Below are 14,622 nucleotides of genomic sequence, written 5' to 3' on the forward strand. Positions count from 1 at the left end.
CAAAAATATTCCTTGGTGTTGGTTTTCAGGGAGAGTAATAGTCACCCCCAAGGCTAAGAGAAAATCCCTTCCCAGTCATGGGCTGGGACATTCAGGCAGGGCAAGAAACTTGTGAGATATGAGTCACCAAAAACAAAAACAAAAAAAACAAAAAAACAAAAACAAACAAACAAAAAACACCTCTTTTCAAAGAATTTTTTTTTTTGACTGTACCTGTGACAAGTGGAAGTTCCCGGGCCAGAGATCGAATCCGTGCCACGGCAGTGACCCCTAGCCATAACAGTGACAATGCCAGATCCCTAACCCTCTTTGCCACCAGAGAACTCAAGTTAGGACATCTTTCAATGTTTGGTTATAAAGAAGCTCTCAGAAACTATTACAGTAATGTCAAGCGTACTGAAAGCCAACTTCAAGAGGCTACAACTGGCCAAGGATGAGTTTCAATGATGATAATAATTGCAATAGAAAGAAGCTCATGAAGTATGTTTAAATCCATGAGTTCATAGTATTTTGAAAAAAATTGACCACCTTCAGAAAATAATAGATAACCAGTTCCTTATCTTAAAAACTGATTTAATAAAGAATGGGAGATTTATCCTGCCTTTCCTTTAGGAACTGTACCATTAGATAACCAAATATTTAAAATAAAATGTCTCTTTATAAAAAATGCTCCATGGAGTTCCTTTTGTGGCTTAGCGGGTTAAGAACCCAACAGTCTCCATGAGGATGTGGGTTCGATCCCTGGCTTCGCTGAGTGGGTTAAGTATCGAGTGTTGCTGCAAGCTGCAGAGTAAGTCACAGTTGTGGCTTGGATCCTACGTTGCTGTGGCTGTGGCGTAGGCTGGCAGCTGCAGCTCTGATTTGACCCCTAGCCTGGGAACTTCCATATGCTGCAAGTGTGGCCCTAAAAAGAAAGGAAAAGAAAATTCCAATTAATAAATAAGAATGAAATGATAGAATACCAGAATTTTGCAATCCCCAATGAGTAGAAAACATTAAGGGTCAATGTTTCATGCTAAGGTCATGAAAAGAGAGTCAGACACAAGTCTCATGTTGAAAGAACACACTACCACTCAGTCCTGCCAAAGAGATGGAACCTGTGTCCAATCCAGTCTCTGGATCCAGCTGTCAATTTGCAAGAAATGCCAAGGAAAGAGGAAAGGTTTGAATCTCACTATGCAAGTGCAAGCAAAATCCATTCTGTTGGAAAATCTACAGGTCAAATGATCAGGCTTCTTCAACAGGCTGAAGTCCGGGTAATGGTTACTTGGTCGCTTATGGGAAGAGTTACCAGATTTAGAAAAAGAAACAAATGAAAACAGGACACCCTGTACTGTCAGTTAAATTTGCATTTCAGGTAAACAATAATTTTTTGACATATGTTCCAACATATTTGTTTAGCCAAAACCCAAGCTTAAATGGGCCTCCTGTATTTCACCTGGAAAAATTTAATTTTATTCAAGGGAGTTCCCATCGTGGTTCAGCAGAAATAAATCTGACTAGTATCCATGAGGACTCAAGTTCGATCCCTGGCCTTGCTCAGGGGATTAAGGATCCGCTGTTGCTATGAGCTGTGGTGTAGGTCACAGACATGGCTCGTATCTGGCATTGCTATGCCTATGGCGTAGGCCAGTGGCTACAGCTCTGATTCAACCCCTAGCCTGGAAACCTCCATGTGCCACAGGTGCGGCCCTAAAAAAAGACAAATAATAATAATTTTATTCAAGATGGTAATGCAGCTTACTCCCCAGCCTTCCTTGTAGTTAGGAGTGGACATAAGCCACATCATTGGCCAAAGCAGTTTAGATGGAGTAGGAACAGGGCTTTGGGGAAAGCTGATTCAACTAGCAGATGCCTCCAATTCCTCTTCCATGTGGCATGGTGTGGACTCAGAGAGTCCTCTTGGCAAACGCAAGGTGATCCTGAAGATGGTAGCTTTGAGCTGAAGACAAAGAGGCTGTAGAACTCCTACCTTTGTTAGGTTTTGTTATCAGAATTTCATCGCTTCCTTAGAAACACTTTTATTCTTTTACTCGGTCTTAGAATTCTTCTAGAACACTGAATAGCATTGGGATTCTCTACTCCCCCTTTATAGTTAGGAAGACTTTCTCTGGAAACTATCTGGGCCTGTTTTGAGAGTAGAGGATGGGAAAGGAATAGTGGTTGATAACTTCTTATTTCTTCTGGGATTGTTGGCTTGGTTTACTTTTTTCTTTTATCTGGAATAAGTACAGGTAAGATATACTTTCCTAGGAAATTATCCATTTTATCTAAAATTTCAAGTTTATCAGCATAGAATTGTGAGAGGAGATTCTTCATTATTCTTTTAATTTCTCCTGCATTTGTAGATACTTCCTTCTTATTATTACCCATTTTGTATATGTATTTTTTTTTATTTAGGTTAGCTGATGATTTATCTATGTTTGGGGTTTGGCAGTTATTTTGTTGTTTTTTTGTTTGTTTGTTTTGCTTTGCTTTTTAGGGCCACATCCGAGGCATATGGAAGTTCCTAGGCTAGGGATTGACTCAGGGGTACAGCTGCCAGCCTGCACCACAGCTCACAGCAACACTGGATCCCCAACTCACTGTGCAACACCAAGGACTGAATCCACATCCTCATGGATACTAGTCAGATTCCTTTTTGCTGCACCACAACGGGAACTCTGGGGTTTTGTTTTTCATTTTTGTTTTTTTTCCAAAGAACAATCTCTTGGGCTTATTTACCAGTTCTGTCATTTTCTGTTTTCTAATTTATTAACTTCTGCTTTTATTTCTTTTCACCTACTTTCCTGCGAAATACACTGCTCTTTCTCCCATTCCCACCCACATTTTTTTTTTGCTTGTTTTATAATTTCTGTGTTGTCAGGGTTGAAAACATTGGCATTGTGTTCTGTAAACATACTCTTCATATTTATTTTATACTTAAGGCTCATTGTCAGTTCTTTTGCCATATTTTTAAATCACCTCTTGGTTGAGAGTTTATCCTATGTGCATTTTTTCTAAGAAAGGTTGATAAAATAATATTCCCTTAGTTCCTGCATTTTCAAACCGATATCTCTTATTTTTATACTTCAAACACAGTTTGGCATAGTATAAAATTCCTGGTTCCTACTTTCTTTTCCAAAAGGGCTCTGTATAGGCTTTTACCAGCATTGATGTTATTGTGGCCAAGTCTGAGGACAGCCTGATTTTTTTTTTGCCCTTATAAATGCCCTTCATCTTTTTATATGGCCTCCCAAATGATTCATACTTTATCTCTGAAGATCAGGAATTTTACTAGGCTATGTACTGCTGTTGATAGTCTGTTCCTTTCTCTTCTGAATTTTGGTGTGTCCTTTCAATATATAAATTCAAATCTGCTTTTCATTTTGGAAAGTTTTCTTCAATTATATCTTTAAATAATTTTCCTGTTCCATTATGTATTATCTGTTGTTTATAACAAATTCCCTTACCACACATTTATCATCTCATGGTTTCTGTGGGCAGGAGACTGAGCGTAGCATAACTGTGCCCTCTGCTCAGGACCACAAGGTGAAGGTGTCAGACCCACAGTCTCATCTGAGGCTGAGTCCTCTTCCAGGCCCAGTTGTTGGAAGGTAATTTTCTGGCAGCTTCATTCTTCAAAGACAGAGGGAGAGAAAATGTCTGACTTCAGGGAGGTCTCCAGTTCCTCTTTTAAAGGCTTTCAGCTGATTAAGTCAGGCCCCCTCAGGATAATCTGTTTTGAACAACTCAAAATTTGGGATTTTTTTTTTTTCTTTCTTTCTTTCTAGGGCCATATCCATGGCATATGGAGATTCCCAGGCTAGAGGTCGAATCGGAGCTGTAGTGCCAGCCTACGCCACAGTCACAGCAATGCCAGATCCAAGCCACGTCTGCAACCTACACCACAGCTCACGGCAACACTGGATCCTTAATCCACTGAGCAAGGCCGGGGATTGAACCTGCGTCCTCATGGTTACTAGTCACATTCATTTCTGCTGAGCCATGATGGAACTCCTCACTTGGGATTTTAATTTCATATGTAAATGTCTTTATCTTTCTCATATCCTGTTGGCTGGAAGTAAAGCATAGTTTCTACCTGCACTCAAGGACAAGGGATTGTACAAGGGACCACCTTAGGGTGTGTCCACCACACATTATTTCCTTTTTCTTTTATGGATTTTCCAATTATGCATATGTTGGATCTCATTCACCAGTCCTCCCTATCTATTGTTTTCTTTAGACACCTTTTCAATTCTGTATTTCTCTTCATGTTGCTCACTTTCTCATTCCTGACCTCTTTGTCACTTATGTTATTTACATCATCAGATTCTTTTTTTTTTCTTTTTTATTTATTTATTTATTATTATTATTATTTTTTTTGGTCTTTTTGTCTTTTGTTGTTGTTGTTGTTGCTATTTCTTGGGCCGCTCCCGCGGCATATGGAGGTTCCCAGGCTAGGGGTTGAATCAGAGCTGTAGCCACCGGCCTACGCCAGAGCCACAGCAGCGCGGGATCCGAGCCGCGTCTGCAACCTACACCACAGCTCACGGCAACGCCGGATCGTTAACCCACTGAGCAAGGGCAGGGACTGAACCCGCAACCTCATGGTTCCTAGTCGGATTCGTTAACCACTGCGCCACGACAGGAACTCCCCCATCATCAGATTCTTTTGCGCTGCTTCCATACTTGCCTTATTTTTTAAAAATTTAAGGTTTTTTTTTCCCCCTAGGTTATTCTTTTATCATGTGAAAGTTCCTGGGCCAGAGATCAAACCTGCACCACAGCAGTGACCTGAGCCACAGCAGTGACAACATTGGATCCTTAACTGCTAGGCCACCAGAGCACTCCTAAATTCTCTCTCTGTTTTTGTTTTTCCCCCTTTTTAGGGCCACACCTGTGGCATATGTAAGTTCCCAGGCTAGGGGTCAAATTGGAGCTCCAGCTGCAGGCCTACACCACAACCACAGCAACATCAGATCTGAGCTGCATCTGTGATCTGTGCCACAGCTTGCAGCAATGCTGGGTCCTTAACCCACTGAGCAAGGCCAGGGATCAAACCTATATCCTGACAGATACTGGTCCTTAACCCACTGAGCCACAATGGGAACTCCCCTAAGTTCATTTTTAAAACTAAGGTATAATTGACATATAAAATTACGCTAGTTTCAGGTATACAACATAATGATTTTAATATTTGTATACATTACTAAATGATCACCACACTAAGTCTAGTTCGCATTGTTACCATAGGTAGTAAACAATACTTTTATTTTTAGGGCCGAAGGTGTTCTCCGGCTAGGGGTTGAATTAGAGATGTAGCTGCTGGCCTATGTGCCACAGCAACAAAGATGCTAGTTGGGTTATTTCTGCTGAAACACACTAGGAACTCCCCCAAATACATTTTTTTTTTTTTTATGATAAGAACTTTTAAGATTTAGGAGTTCCCATCGTGGTTCAATGGTTAACAAATCCGACTAGGAACCACGAGGTTTTAGGTTCGCTCCCTGGCCTTGTTCAGTGGGTTAAGGATCCGGCATTGCCGTGAGCTGTGGTGTAGGTTGCAGATGCAGATCGGATCCCACATTGCTGTGGCTGTGGCATGGGCCGGTAGCTATAGCTCTGATTAGACCCCTAGCCTGGGAAACTTCATATGCCACGGGAGCGGCCCTAGAAAAGGCAAAAAGACCAAAAAAAAAAAAAAAAAAAAAGATTTATTCTCTTTGCAGCTTTCAAATATGCAGTACAGTATTATTAAAACTATAGTCACCATGCTATACATTACATCCCATGACTTATTTATTACTGGAAATATGCCTTAATTTATTAGATGGGGTTTTGTTTGTTTGTTTTTTAGGGCTGCACCCGTGGCATATGGAGTTTCTCAGACTAAGGGTCAAATCAGAGCTACAGCTGCTGGCCTATACCACAGCCGCAGGAATGCAGGATCTGAGCCACATCTGCGACCTACACCACAGCTCATGGCAATGCCAGATCCTTAACCCACTGAGCGAGTCCAGGGATTGAACCCATCATCTCATGGTTCCTAGTTGGATTATGTTTCCACTGCACCCCAAAGGGACCTCCTAGATGGTTTTATTTTTTTTCTTCTTTCTGAAGCTCTACCAGAAAACATTTCATTCCCCCCCACCTACCCACTTTTTTCTACTTCTCCTTTCTCTTCCTTTTAAAAGATGCTTTGGAGTTACTGCCATGGTACAGTGGGTTAAATGATCCAGCATTGCCGCAGCTATGGCATAGGTTGCAACTGGGCCTTGGATTCAATCCCCAGCCCAGGAACTTACTTATGCTGTAGATACAGCCATAAATTTTTTAAAAAAATGATTTAAAGTTGTTCTTTTTGTGGTTTTTTTTTTTGTTTGTTTGTTTTTGTCTTATAAAGCAGTTTTTGGGGTTTTTCTTCATTCATAGCAGAATGTTTGGTCACAGTTTTTATGTGCTTTGTGGCAGTGTTCTGCCACAAAGTAATCTTTTTTTTTTCCCTTTTTTGGCCACCCTGTGACATATGGAGTTTCCAGGCCAAGGATCAGATCTGAGTCACAGCTGTGGCCTATGCTGTAGCAGCAGTGCTGGATCCTCTAACCCACTGTGCCCATCTGGAGATTGAACCCACATCCTGACACTACAGAGATGCTATTGACTCCGTTGTGCCACAGAAGGAACTCCGTTCTGGTGAATAATCTTAATTTGATTTTTTTGTAGTATCTTTTACCAGAGCTTGAGCTTTTTATTTACTCATTTTTGAGTGAGATTTTTTTCCTGGATTGCTTATTTGTAGGAGATTTATGTGGGAGGTGAACAGGACCATTCCAGGTAGATAGTTATTTTCTCTCAGCACTTTAAAGATCATCTTCTTAGTTCCATGGTTGCTCGTTTAAAAGTCTGCTCTTCAAATCACTATGGCTTTAAATGTTATCTCTTTTCCTTCTGGTTGCTTCTAAGATTTTTTTTTTTTTAATATTTGGTGTTTTAAAGTTACTTTAGGGAGTTCCTGTTGTGGCTCCATGGTAATGAACCTGAATAGTACCCATGAGGATTCGGGTTCAATCCCTGGCCTCACTCAGTGGGTTAAGGATCTGGCATTGCCGTGAGCTGTGGTGTCGCAGATGAGGCTTGGATCGGGTGTAGTGTAGGCTGGCAGCTGCAGCTCTGATTTGACCCCTAGCCTGGGAACTTCCATATGCCATGGATGCGGGCCTAAAAAGCAAATAAATAAATAAATAAATAAATAATAAAGTTACTTTATGATGTGAATAGCTATAGATTTCTTTTTGGTTATCCTGAATCTGGATTTCTATATTTTGTTGATATGGAAACGTCTCAGCCATTTTTCCTTCAAATATGTGTCATTTGCTGTATTTTCTTCTCCTGAAATTTCAGTTAGAAATGTAATGGAACATCATACATATCTTCTATGTCTCTTCTCATTTTTGTCATCTGTCTGGTACACTCTAAGCAAAAATTTTTTCAGCTCTAACTCTTTGTCACAGAATCACTCCATCTGGTTCTATTTGACAGCATCTTATTCTTCTGTTTTAGATTCCACTGATACTTCTTTAGTCATCTCACATGTACTCCTCTGATAATCTGTACTAGTGATACTGTCATCTGAAGTTACTGGTCTGATTTGGTGTGTTCTTTTGACTCTCTTCCGTGCTACTTTCTTTTACATGATTGTTTGCTTCCTTGTGTGTTCAGTAATTTTGGATTGTGAGCTCGCGCTTACTTGAAAATGAGCTCCTTTAGGAAGGATGTGTGGATTGGCTTTGCTAGGACCTCAACACTATTTTATGTTCATTTCTTATCTTGAGGGTTATGTTGAATTCTAAACCCAGATAAGGAAACCTGTGTTGTAACAAGAGGATAATTTCTCCCCTTGTTCAAAGCCCAAGAGGAGATATACAAGTTTCTAAGGTGGTTAGTTACTTTTGCTGGCAGGTAAGTGTTGATATGTTTGTGTGACCTTACATTATTACGGTAACATATTGTTATTACCTAACGTTTGTGGTTCACATTAGGATTCACTCCTAGTGGTATATGTACATTTTGTGAGGTTTGACAAATGTATAATGATATGTGTCTACCTTTGTAGTATCATACAGAATAGTTTTGCTGCCCTAAAAACCCTCCGTGTTACACCTGTTTCATCCTCCCTTCCCTTAGTCCTGGGGAACAAATGAACTTTTTACTGTATCCACAGTTTTGCCTTTTTTAGACTGTCATATAGTCGAAATCATACAGTATGTATGCTTTTCAGATTGGAATATTTCATTCAATAATATGCATTTAAGTTTCCTCCATGTCTTTTCATACCTTAAAATCTCATTTCTTTCTTTTTTTGGCTTTCTTTAGGGCTGCATCCGCTGCATATGGAAATTCCCAGGCTAGGGGTCACATTGGAGCTACAGCTCCGGCCTTTGCCACAGGCACAGCAACGCGGATGTGACCTACACCACAGTTCATGGCAGCACTGGATCCTTAACCCACTGAACAAGGCCAGGGATTGAATTCACATCCTCATGGATACTAGTCAGGTTTATAACCAGCTGAGCCACAATAGGAACTCCCCAATAGCTCATTTTTAGGGCTGAGCAATATTCCATTGTTTGAAGTCCTACAGCTTATCCATTCGCTTACTCTCAGTTGCTTCCAGGTTTGGGCAATGACCAATAAAGTGTCTGTAAACATTTATGTGCAAGTATTTGTGTGAACCTGTATTTCCAGCTCTGTTAGTATAGGAGTGTGACTGCTGGATCACATAGTAAGAGTACTGTATGTTTAAGTTTTTAAGAAACTACCAGTCTTTTTTCTGAGGTGACTGTACCTTTGTATTCCCACCAGCAGTGAATGTGAATTCCTTTGCTCCACATCCTTGCCAGCATTTGGTGCTGTCAGTATTCTCAGCTGTTAATTTTGGCCATTTAATAGGTGTTTAGTGTATCTATTGTTATTTTGATTTGAAATTCCCTTATGATACATGATGTGGAGCACTTTTCATATGCTTATTTGTCATTTAGATAATCTTCTTTGGTGAGGTGATTGTTCCTGTTTTTTACATATTTTTAAATCTATTTTTTTGCTTTCTTACTGTTGAGTTTAAGAGTTCTCTGCACATTTTGGATAACTATCCTTTGTCAGATGTGTCTTTTGCAAATACTTTCTCCCAGTCTTGTTGCTTATTCTCTTGACATTGTCTTTAACAGAGCAGACTTTTTAAAATTGAAGTATAGTTGATTTACAATGTTGTGTTAATTTGTGCTGTACTGCAGAGTGATTCAGTTATATATACATTCTTTTCTATTATAGTTTATTACAGGATAGTGAATATAGTTCCCTGTGCTCTACAGTAGGACCTTGTTTTTTTTGTTTTTTGGGGTTTTTTTGCTTTTTAGGGCCACACCCGAGTCATATGGAAGTTCCCAGGCTAGAGATCGAATCAGAGCTGCAGCTGCCAGCCTATACACAGCCACAGCAATGCCAGATCCGAGCTGCATCTGAGACCTACACCACAGCTCACAGCGATGCTGGATCCTTAACCCACTGAGCGAGGCCAGGGATCGAACCTACGTCCTCATGGATTCTAGTTGTGTTCCTTAACTGCTAAGCCATGAAGGGAACTCCAGTAGGACCTTGTTGTTTATCTATTTTATATATAGTATTTTTTATCAGCTAATTCCAAACTCCTAATTTATCCCTCCCCTTCTTCCCCTTTGGTATCCATATATTTCTTTTCTGTGTCTATAAGTCTGTTTCTGTTTCAAAAATAAGTTCATTTGTGCCATATTTTAGATTCCACATTAAAGTGATATCATATGATAATTCTCTTTGTCTTTTTTTTTTTTTTTTTTTTTTTTTTTTTTTTTTTTTTTTTTGCTTTTTAGGGTCGCACCCACGGCATATGGAGGCCAGGGGTCTAATCAGACCTACAGCTGTCGGCGTATGCCACAGCTACAGCAATGTCATATCCAAGTTGCATCTGCAACCTACACCACAGCTCATGGCAATACCAGATCCTTAACCCACTGAGTGAGGCCAGGGTTTGAACCTGCAACCTTATGATTCCTAGTCAGATTCATTTCCTCTGTGCCATGACAGGAACTCCTTGCCTTTCTCTTTCTTTTTTTTTCTTTTTTTCTTTTTTTTTCTTTTTTTTCTTTTTTTCTTTTCCCACTGTACAGCAAGGGGATCAAGTTATCCTTAAATGTATGCATTACACATTTTTTTCCCCACCCTTTGTTCTGTTGCAACATGAGTATCTAGACAAAGTTCTCAATGCTATTCAGCAGTATCTCCTTGTAAATCTATTCTAAGTTGTGTCTGATAACCCCAAGCTCCCGATCCCTCCCACTCCCTCCCCCTCCCATCAGGCAGCCACAAGTCTCTTCTCCAAGTCCATGATTTACTTTTCTGAGGAGATGTTCATTTGTGCTGGATATTAGATTCCAGTTATAAGTGATACCATATGGTATTTGTCTTTGTCTTTCTGGCTCATTTCACTCAGTATGAGATTCTCTAGTTCCATCCTTGTTGCTGCAAATGGCATTATGTCATTCTTTTTCATGGCTGAGTAGTATTCCATTGTGTATATATACCACACCTTACTAATCCAATCATCTGTCAATGGACATTTGGGTTGTTTCCATGTCCTGGCTATTGTGAATAGTGCTGCAATGAACATGCGGGTGCATGTGTCTCTTTTAAGTAGAGTTTTGTCTGGATAGATGCCCAAGAGTGGGATTGCGGGGTCATATGGAAGTTCTATGTATAGATTTCTAAGGTATCTCCAAACTGTTCTCCATAGCGGCTGTACCAGTTTACATTCCCACCAACAGTGCAGGAGGGTTCCCTTTTCTCCACAGCCCCTCCAGCACTTGTTATTTGTAGATTTATTAATGATGGCCGTTCTGACTGGTGTGAGGTGGTATCTCATGGTAGTTTTGATTTGCATTTCTCTTATAATCAGCGATGTTGAGCATTTTTTCATGTGTTTGTTGGCCATCTGTATATCTTCTTTGGAGAAATGTCTATTCAGGTCTTTTGCCCACTTTTCCTTTGATTGATTGGCTTTTTTGCTGTTGGGTGTTATAAGTTGCTTATATATTCTAGAGATTAAGCCCTTGTTGGTTGCATCATTTGAAACTATTTTCTCCCATTCTGCAAGTTGTCTTTTTGTTTTCTTTTGGGTTTCCTTTGCTGTGCAAAAGCTTTTCAGTTTGATTAGGTCCCATGGGTTTATTTTTGTTCTAATTTCTATTGCTTTGGGAGACTGACCTGAGAAAATATTCATGATGTTGATGTCAGAGAGTGTTTTGCCTGTGTTTTCTTCTAGGAGTTTGATGGTGTCCTGCCTTATATTTAAGTCTTTCAGCCATTTTGAGTTTATTTTTGTGCATGGTGTGAGGGTGTGTTCTAGTTTCATTGCTTTGCATGCAGCTGTCCAGGTTTCCCAGCAATGCTTGCTGAATAGACTTTCTTTTTCCCATTTTATGTTCTTGCCTCTCTTGTCAAAGATTAATTGACCATAGGTGTCAGGGTTTATTTCCGGGTTCTCTCTTCTGTTCCATTGGTCTGTCTGTCTGTTTTGATACCAGTACCACACTGTTTTGATGACTGCAGCTTTGTAGTATTTCTGGAAGTCTGGGAGAGTTATGCCTCCTGCTTGGTTTTTGTTTCTCAGGATTGCTTTGGCGATTCTGGGTCTTTTGTGGTTCCATATAAATGTTTGGATTGTTTGTTCTAGTTCTGTGAAAAATGTCATGGGTAATTTGATAGGGATTGCATTGAATCCATAGATTGCTTTGGGTAGGATGGCCATTTTCACAATATTGATTTTTCCAATCCAGGAACATGGAATATCTTTCCATTTCTTTACATCTTCTTTGATTTCTTTGATTAAAGTTTTATAGTTCTCGGCATATAGGTCCTTTACCTCCTTGGTCAGGTGTATTCCGAGGTATTTGATTTTGTGAGGTGCAATTTTAAAAGGTATCGTATTTTTGTATTCCTTTTCTAATATTTCATTGCTGGTGTACAGAAATGCCACTGACTTCTGAATGTTAATCTTATATCCTGCTACTTTGCTGAATTTATTAATCAGTTCAAATAGTTTTGGGGTTGAGTCCTTAGGGTTTTCTAGGTATGGTATCATGTCATCTGCATACAGTGACAGTTTTATCTCTTCTCTTCCTATTTGGATGCCTTTTATTTCTTTTGTTTGTCTAATTGCTGTGGCTAGGACTTCCAAAACTATGTTGAAGAGCAGTGGTGAGAGTGGGCATCCCTATCTTGTTCCAGATTTGAGTGAGAAGGCTTTCAGTTTTTCCCCATTGAGGATTATATTTGCTGTGGGTTTATCATAAATGGCTTTGATTATATTCAGGAATGTTCCCTCTATACCCACTTTGGCGAGGGTCTTGATCATGAATGGATGTTGGACTTTGTCAAATGCTTTGTCTGCATCTATTGAGATGATCATATGATTTTTGACTTTTTTTTTGTTAATGTGGTGTGTGATGCTGATAGATTTGTGTATGTTGAACCATCCTTGTGAACCTGGGATGAACCCAACCTGGTCATGGTGTATAATTTTTTTGATATGTTGTTGGATTCGGTTGGCTAAGATTTTGTTGAGAATTTTTGCATCTATATTCATCAGTGATATTGGGCGGTAGTTTTCTTTTTTGGTGGTATCTCTGTCTGGTTTTGGCATTAGGGTGATGGTGGCATCATCGAATGTCTTTGGGAGTATTCCTTCTTCTTCAACCTTTTGAAAGAGTTTAAGGAAGATAGGCACCAGTTCCTCTTTATATGTTTGGTAGAATTCACCTGTGAAGCCATCTGGTCCTGGACTTTTATTTGTAGGGAGTGATTTTATGACCTCTTCAATTTCATTTCTAGTGATCAGTTTGTTCAGTTGGTCTGTTTCTTTTTGATTCAGTTTTGGCAGGCTGTAAGATTCTAGAAAATTGTCCATTTCTTCCAGATTGTCAGACTTGTTGCCATACAGTTGTTCATAGTATTCTCTTATGGTTTTTTGTATTTCTGCTGTATCTGTTGTGATTTCTCCTTTTTCATTTATAATTTTGGTTATTTGGGTTCTTTCTCTCCTCTTTTTAGTGAGTCTGGCCAGGGGTTTGTCAATTTTGTTCACCTTTTCAAAGAACCAGCTCTTGGTTTTATTAATTTTCTCTATTGTTTTGAGTCTCTATTTTATTGATTTCTTCTTTGATCTTTATAATTTCCTTCCTTCTGCTGACTTTAGGTCTTTTTTGTTCTTTTTCTAATTCATTTAGGTGGAGGGTTAAGTTGTCAATTTGGGATCTTTCTTCTTTTCTGAGAAAGGCCTGTATTGCTATAAATGTCCCTCTGAGCATTGCTTTCGCAGCATCCCATAGATTTTGAGGGGTTGTGTCTTCATTATCATTTGTTTCCAGGTAGTTTTTAATTTCCTTCTTGATTTCCTCATTGACTCATTGGTTTTTTAGTAGTTTTTTTTTGCTTTGGGTAGTATGGCCATTTTTGTCCATGTTGTTTAGTCTCCATGTAGTAGGTTTTTTCTCTTTCCTTTTCCCATGGTTGGTTTCTGATTTCATGGCATTGTGGTCAGAGAAGATACTTGAGATAATTTCTATGCTCCTAAATTTATTGAGGTTAGCTTTGTGTCCCAATATGTGGTCGATTCTTGAGAGTGTTCCATGAGCATTTGAGAAGAATGTGTATTCTGATTTTTTTGGATGTTGTGTCCTGAAGATTTCAATGAAGTCTACCTTTTCTATTGTTTCCTATAGGATCTCTGTTGCTTTACTGGTTTTCTGTCTAGAGGATCTGTGCATTGATGTGAGGGGGGTATTGAGGTCTCCTACTATGATTGTATTCTCATCAATATCTCCCTTTATGTCTGTTAATATTTGTTGTATGTATCTGGGTGCTCCTATATTTGGGGCATATATGTTGACGATCGTAACATCCTCTCCTTGGGTGGCTCCCTTAATCATTAAGTAGTGTCCTTCTTTGTCTTTGTTTATGTTTTTTGTTTTAAAGTCTATTCTGTCTGATATGAATGTTGCGACTCCTGCTTTTCTGTCATGTCTATTGGCGTGAAATATTTTTTCCCACCCTTTCACTTTCAATCTATATGTATCTTTTGTCCTAAGGTGAGTTTCTTGTAGGCAGCATATTGAAGGTTTTTGCCTTTTTATCCACTCAGCCACTCTGTGTCTTTTGATTGGGGCGTTCAGTCCATTGATATTTAAGGTGATAATTGATAGATGATTATTTATTGCCATTTTGAACCTCGTGTTCCAGTTGATTCTATGGTTCTCCATTCTTCCTTTTTCTTTCTTTTTGGTTGGATGGTCTCCTGTTATTATCTGCTTGAGTGTTTTTTTGTTTTTTTGTTTTTTTTTTTTTCATTTTTTGCGAATGCAATATTTGGTTTTGGCTTGTGGTTGCCCTGTTTTTTAAGTATGCTAACCCCTTCCCATAATTGTGTGTTTTAGCCTGATGGTCCTGTAAGTTCAAACACTTCATTACTACATTAAAATTAAGAAGAGAAACATACAAACAAACAAACAAAAAGGGTTATTTACCTCCTGACATCCCTTGCCCACATTTTATGGT

The 14,622-nt window shown here is 39.2% G+C and overlaps 1 protein-coding gene across 17 annotated transcripts in view; it reads left to right on the forward strand.

Moving 5' to 3' along the window:
* Nucleotides 1-14,622, forward strand: part of BTD (biotinidase) — a 62,195-nt gene that overhangs the window by 5,674 nt on the left and 41,899 nt on the right. The window lies entirely within an intron of this gene.

The sequence above is a fragment of the Sus scrofa genome, chromosome 13, assembly GCF_000003025.6.
Source record: "Sus scrofa isolate TJ Tabasco breed Duroc chromosome 13, Sscrofa11.1, whole genome shotgun sequence".
Lineage (NCBI taxonomy): Eukaryota > Metazoa > Chordata > Mammalia > Artiodactyla > Suidae > Sus > Sus scrofa.